General features: G+C 43.6%; 1 pseudogene across 1 annotated transcript; it reads left to right on the top strand.

Annotated features, from left to right (window-relative positions):
• Positions 1–3,371: 3,371 nt before the first annotated feature.
• On the top strand, positions 3,372–5,362 carry LOC307181262 (nuclear receptor coactivator 4-like; annotated as a pseudogene). The gene has a single exon. The product of its transcript is annotated as a nuclear receptor coactivator 4-like (transcript).
• Positions 5,363–6,779: the final 1,417 nt, after the last annotated feature.

The raw sequence follows: 6,779 nt of genomic DNA, 5'->3' as shown, positions 1-6,779 counted from the left end.
AAAGCAGCACTTCATTGCTTTTGGAGGCTGTAGGAGGAAAATGTGTTTCCTTGCCTTTTCCAGCTTCTAGAGGCTGCCCACATTCCTTGGTTTGTGGCCCCCTGAGAGTACCTCTGCTTCAGTCATCACATCTCTGATTCTCTCTCTCCTGCCTTCCTCTTTCACTGCTAAGGACCACTGAGATCACCACTGGGTAATTTAGGATAATCTCCCATATCAAAAATCATTTACTTAACCACATCCACAAATTCCCTTTTGCTGGGCTTCCCTGGTGGCACAGTGGTTAAGAATCCGCCTGCCAATGCAGTGGACACGGGATCGAGCCCTGGTCCGGGAAGATCCCACATGCCATGGAGCAACTAAGCCCATGTGCCACGACGACTGAGCCTGTGCTCAAGAGCCTGTGAGCCACAACTACTGAGCCCGCGTGCTGCAACTACTGAAGCCCATGTGCCTAGAGCCCGTGCTCTGCAACAAGAGAAGCCACTGCAACGAGAAGCCTGCACACCACAACGAAGAGTAGCTCCCGCTCACCGCAACCAGAGGAAACCCGTGTGCAGCAATGAAGACCGAATGCAGCCAAAAATAAATACATAAATTTATTTTTTAAAAAAAGTCCCTTTTGCTATGTAGGGTAACATATTCACAGGACAGGGACATCTTTGGGGGGCCATTATTCTGCCTACCATACCACATCTGTTCTCTTTAGCAGTTTCACGCCCAAGGAAATGATTAACGGTGGGACAGAAGGACCCTGAACGATCCCGTACTAGAAGGCACACGTCTAAATTCTAATTTTCCCTTTGCTGGACCACACATGGTTGACGGCAACAAAAAACCATTAGGAACTAAGTGAGAGTAACCTCATAGAGGATGGATCAGCTCTGACACAACAGTGGTGCAATCTCGGGCCATTTCCATTTAGTTAACTGCTCCATGGCTGTTTCCTCAGGTGTAAAATGGGGCTTATGTTACCTCCTCCCTCTCCGGGTTGTGGTGAGGATCAAGTGAGATAATGTATGTAAAGCTCCTTCCAGCACAGGAAAAGGTACCCTGGGGCCATTACCATCAGTGCAGAGTGAAGGGGCGAGCATGGTTTTACCAACTCGCAGGCAACAGTAATGAAGCAATCCCAAGTCTCACTGGTATTGTTTTGTAAGACTCAGCTAAAGTTTTTGCTCAGGATTTCTTAGAAAATTGGAAAAGTGAATACCCGTAATGCATATTCTCCCACAAAACAGACTAGATGGAGTTTCTGTGGCATGTAAAATTTCAGAATCATTTTTCAAGTATTAAGTAAAACAGTGAATCTGGAAGATCATGTAGATAAATTCTGTTCAAGCCCCACTCCCTGTCAAGACACATCATACTCAGCTCCCACAGCCACTTCCTGACAAAGACAAGTGTAAACGTAAAGATGCTCATCACTTCCAAATGTACTTTTCTACCCACATACCTGCTTCATCTGACATCTCTTTCCTAGCCCACGCCTGAGCTAAAAGACGGGTCAGGAGGAAAGTCATGCATTTTTCTAAATCCAAGTTTGAACTTAGAACTAGAAAATAAACATTGTGGGAGATGTGTGTTGGAGTCTGATCTCTATGACTCATTCCCTGATCCACAAAACTCACTTTGTGTCTTCCATGTCTCATCCTTAGTTCCTTCTAATTTAGGAAGATGACCTCACAATAAAGGAACTTAGCAGTCTATGTCAAGGGAAGAGGTAGAGGGTAGCAGCAGTGAAATGTAGTAAGTAGTGAAATGTAATTCAAAATGGTCTCAAACTCTACATTTATAAATGCTAGTTTCAATTTATTTACTCACAAACACATTTATCACATCCACCTATCAGTTGTTTCTGATATTAATTGAATTCGTGATAAGTAGCAACTGGTTACCTAAATTATACAAACCATACAAAAACAGCATCTGAGAAAAGAAACTTGCTAGTAATTTATTTAAGGTGGAGAGCCTTTGTTTAACTTACTTTATTACAAAAGCTGTGGATTTTTATATCCCAGAAAATCATACAGACATGAAAAATGTAACATACTAAAACTGTATGTTAACAGACATGAGTAAGAGTAGGCAAGAGATCGAAAACCAGATCAAGAATGAGAAGAGTTTATTCATTTCATTCGTTCATTCATTCCTTTATATCATTCACTGAGCATCTCTGCTAGGGTAAAGAATGCAAGGATAAGAATAACATAGTCCCTGCCTTGAAGAAAGTCAGTTCTGTGAGAATACATCAAGGAAGCCAGTATCTATGGGACAATCCCACGCATGCTCCAGTGGGGTATGTACAGGATGCCTTGGGAGCAGAAGGAAGGCCAGCTCAGTTTGGAGCGAGTTGGGTCTTTTTTTTTTTTTTTTTTTTGGCTGCGTTGGGTTTTCGTTGCTGTGCCAGGGCTTTCTCTAGTTGCGGTGAGCGGGGGCTACTCTTAGTGAGTGTGCGGGCTTCTCATTGCTGTGGCTTCTCTTATTGTGGAGCATGGGCTCTAGGCGTGCAGGCTTCAGTAGTTGTGGCACGTAGGCTCAGTAGTTGTGGCATGCAGGCTCTAGAGCGCGGGCTCAGTAGTTGTGGTGCACGGGCTTAGTTGCTCTGCAGCATGTGGGATCTTCCCGGACCAGGGCTCGAACCCGTGTCCCCTGCATTGGCAGGCGGATTCTTAACTACTGCACCACCAGGGAAGTCCCACGAGTTGGGTCTTAAGGGATAAGCGGAAGTTAACTAGGCAGATAGGGACAGGACATTCAAAACAGAGGGAACCAAATGTACAAAGCCGCAGCAGTACCAGTATAAAGCACAAGAAACCCCAAGTTGCTAGCTACGACTGGAGCCTATGAGCTTGGTAGACAATGAAGATGGAGTGGTAGGAGGTACCAGTTCTTGTGAGCTTTGTATACAACTGTACAGTCAGAATTGTGTTCTGCAGGGCATAAGGGAGACAATAAATACTTTTCAAAGGTGTTTTTTATGTGTGCCCTCCGCCCCGCCCGTCGGACGCTGCCAGGCTCACGGGCGGGGCGCAGCCTGCGGGTTCGGGGGAACTTTGTCACCCTGGTCCCGGAGAAAGCAGCGTCCTGCTTGCTGGGCAGCTCGCAGGGCGGGGACCTGGCCTGCAAGGAGGAACAGGGAGCAGAGGACTACCTCACAGACCAGAGTGGCTGCTCCTGTAATAAAGAACCCCTTTTGAGGTGTTGTGATGCACGGAGGGACTTGGTGGAGTTCTTCGGGCTGAACGGCAAATTAAAGATAACTTGTGAGAGGTCAAAGCCCAGATTCACAGCTGCATAAGTCATCACCGGGAATGCCTTCGAAGCCATGAGGTGTGGCTGTATGAACAGGTAGATCTCATCTATCAGCTTAAAGAGGAGATGCTTCAGCAGCAGGTCCAACAACTCTACTGGTTTCTGGGCCAGTTCAACTGTCTTATTCATCAGCTGGAGGGCACCCAATACAAAGATCTAGCCAATCAAGTCTCCGTGTGCCCGGAGAGACTGGGCAGTTTGACCCTCAAACCTGAAGATTCGACTGTCCATTCTTTGAAACCGATAATAACTGCCCTGCACCAGGCAATCACCACGTTTGGGTCTCTCAAGACCATTCAAATTCCTGAGCACCTGATGGCTCATGCTAGTTCAACAAATATTGGGCCCTTCCTGGAGAAAAGAGGCTATATCGCGTCGCCAGAGCAGAAGTCAGCATCCAGCACCACAGCGGTCCCTCTCAGCGAATGGCTCCTTGGAAGCAAACCTGCCAGCAGTTGCCAGGCTCCTTACATGCCCAGTACCAATGTGCAGGACTGGCTCACCCAAAAGCAGACCTTGGAGAATAGTCAGACTTCTGCTAGAGCCTGCAATTGCTTCAATAATGTCTGGGGCAACCTAAAGGGCTTGGAAAACTGGCTCCACAAGAGTCAGCAACAAGTTTCTTTTGCTGGTAAACAAGTTACCAAAAGTGTAACAGCTATTCTACTACCAGTTCTTACTCCAGTGAAATTGAAAAGGTTGGAGATCTAGTGCTTCTTGAGCAAGATGAGGTGGAGCTTTCTGATTGGCTAGCGACTCCCCAGGAACCCTATAAGCTTGAGAAGCCTGGGAATGGCAGCTGTGAAACCAGTGAGAAGTTTAAGCTCTTGTTCCAGGTGTTCCAGGAGTCCTATGGTGTGAATGACTGGCTCATCAAGCCTGATTCCTGTACCAGTTGTCAGGGTAAACAGCCCAAAGGTGTGGAGATTGAGAACCGGGGCAATCTGAAGTGCCTGAATGACCACTTGGAGGCCCCTTGGGAGTGGATCCCAGCATGATTGGCTGAGGACTGGCTTGTCCAGAATCATCAAGGCCCATGTAAAGTAGAGGAGGTCTGCAGAGCCCATGAGCCCTGTACAAGCTTTGCAGAGCGCGTGTGTGATGAAAATTTTGAGAAGGAATCTCTGTGTAAATGGCTTCTGAAGAAAGAAGGAAAGGGTAAAAATGGTATGCCTGTGGAACAAAAACCTGAACCTGAGACACGTAAAGATTCCCTGAATATGTGGCTCTGTCCATCCAGAAGAGAGGAAACAGAACAAGCTAAGGCACCAAAGGCAATGGCTTCTTCTAGAATTGCTGATTCCTTCCAAGTCCTAAGGAACAGTCCCTTGTGAGAGTGGCTTATTACCCCCTCATGCAAAGAAGGATGTCCCAAGGAAATGCCTCTTACGGAGGAGAGAGCTGGCATACCAAAGCTTACAAGCCACTTGGCCACTTCCTGGTGTCCCTTTAACACAGCTGACTGGGTCTTGCCAGGAAAGAAGACGGGAAATCTTAGCCAGTTATCCTTAGGAGAAGACAAATGGCTACTTCGAAAGAAGGCCAAGGAAGTATTACTTAATTCGCTCCTACAGGAGGAACACAACTTTCCCCCAGACTGTTACGGCCTCCCAGCAGTTTGTGATCTCTTTGCCTGTATGCAGCTTAAAGTTGATAAAGAAAAATGGTTGTATTGAACTCCTCTACAGATGTGAAGGAATGGAGTACTAGAGTCAGACAAATTTTCTGCAGATTATCACAAATCCATGAGCTGAGTGACTGCGGCTTGCCAAATCATTGCGTTTCTGGGTCTGATGTAGTTCCTTTTCTGCCTAATTTTGAACTAGTGAAGAGACATAATAAGTCATCAAATTATGAGTTACTGTGTAAAAGAAAAAGGCCGTTTGTTGACGCTGAGGTGATTCAATTTCTTCCTACAGAAGTATTAATTCACCCCTACACTAGAAACACAGCATCGTGGTGGGTAGGTCTTTTTCATAAGCCTCCATGGCTCCTTAGCTTGGGTTGTTGTTAGAAGTACATTAAAGCACTGTAGTTTTAAAAATGAAATAGTTCTATAATCAAGGTGTGTTGATGTATTCTAATACTAGTAAACTTACCTAACCTTTTGATTTCCCTTCTTCGAATGCTTCCCTTGTTGTGGGTTTTCTTCCATTAACAGTGAATTCTTCTGTTTAATTAATATAATTTAATATATTTTAATATAATATAATATATTTCACACAGATAATTAACCTTGACAGTATAGTGGTTTTTTCTTACCAAAACATGTATTAACAATCTTGGCAAGTTTTGACATTAGTTACAAAAAATTTTAGCTTACATGCCAGATTCTACATTATTTTTCTTTTTTTGAAACAAACTCAGCTATTGCAAGTTTCATCTTAATTCCCTTCTCTAAACGTTATTATTTAAGTATCTAGACAGCTCTTTCAGAAGGGCTCCATATTGCTTGAAGCCTATATTCAGGGTAATCCTAGCCTCTTTCAAAATATTCTGAAGAACTACAGGCAGAAGAGCCCCAGTGCTGACTAATCAAAAAGCAAAAGGCAAGACATGTTGGAAATGTAGTACTTGAATTATTCACTATCCTAAGTGTTACTGGTGCATCCTGTGTAAATGGAAGCTGAACTGGACACCCGGTTCTTTTAACTAGGCATAAATTAAATGTCCTCTCACTGCAAGCATAGCATACCTATACCTTATAATTCAGTGACATTTTAGTGAATAGGCTGTTTTGAACACTGTGCCTTGGGGTGTTTATTGAAGCTTTATGAAAACTATTGATGTTTCCTTAGTATCCTTAAAGTTATGTCCGTGCTTTAAAAAGTTTCTCTGTAGGAGAGAAATGGTATTTATACCATGTTTTAAAATTCTGTAAGATGAGACATCTTAGTTGCTTTCCAGGCTTTTAAACTATTAAGCCGCTCAACTTGCCTATATGTTATTGGAAATACTTTAAAAGTTTGTGATGTGGTCATCTAGAAAGCCCTTTTGGGGAAACTTCACAGTCCCAGTGTCATCGCCATACAACTTCCTTAGAATTCTTGAACCACAGCTGAAACGAGCCTATTATTTTTTAGTTCCCCCCGATACCATTTAGAACTTTAAAACTAAAGGTGGTGGGTAAAAACTTAAGGAGCCTTTCCATTATCTTAGGTTGCAGGAAACTTTGTAGTTTTTGAGGTTTAACACACTGTGTATCACTAAATTAACATTAATCACTATGCTAATGAGTATGTAAAACACTGTTTTGCGTTGATGCACTTTGTACCTCCCTCCATTAAAAGCATAAGAGCCAAAAAAAAAGTTGTTTTTTTAATAACAGCTATGTTGAGATATTGTTCACATACCATAAAATTCATCATTTTAAAGTGCACCATTCAATGTTTTTGAGTATATTCACAGTTGTGCAACCATCACCACAATCTGGTTTTAGAACATTTTAATCACCCCCCAAAAGA

The sequence above is a fragment of the Stenella coeruleoalba genome (genome assembly GCF_951394435.1).
Source record: "Stenella coeruleoalba genome assembly, chromosome: 2".
Lineage (NCBI taxonomy): Eukaryota > Metazoa > Chordata > Mammalia > Artiodactyla > Delphinidae > Stenella > Stenella coeruleoalba.
Note: the sequence above shows the minus strand (reverse complement) of the source record. Positions and strands in the feature narration are given on the sequence as shown.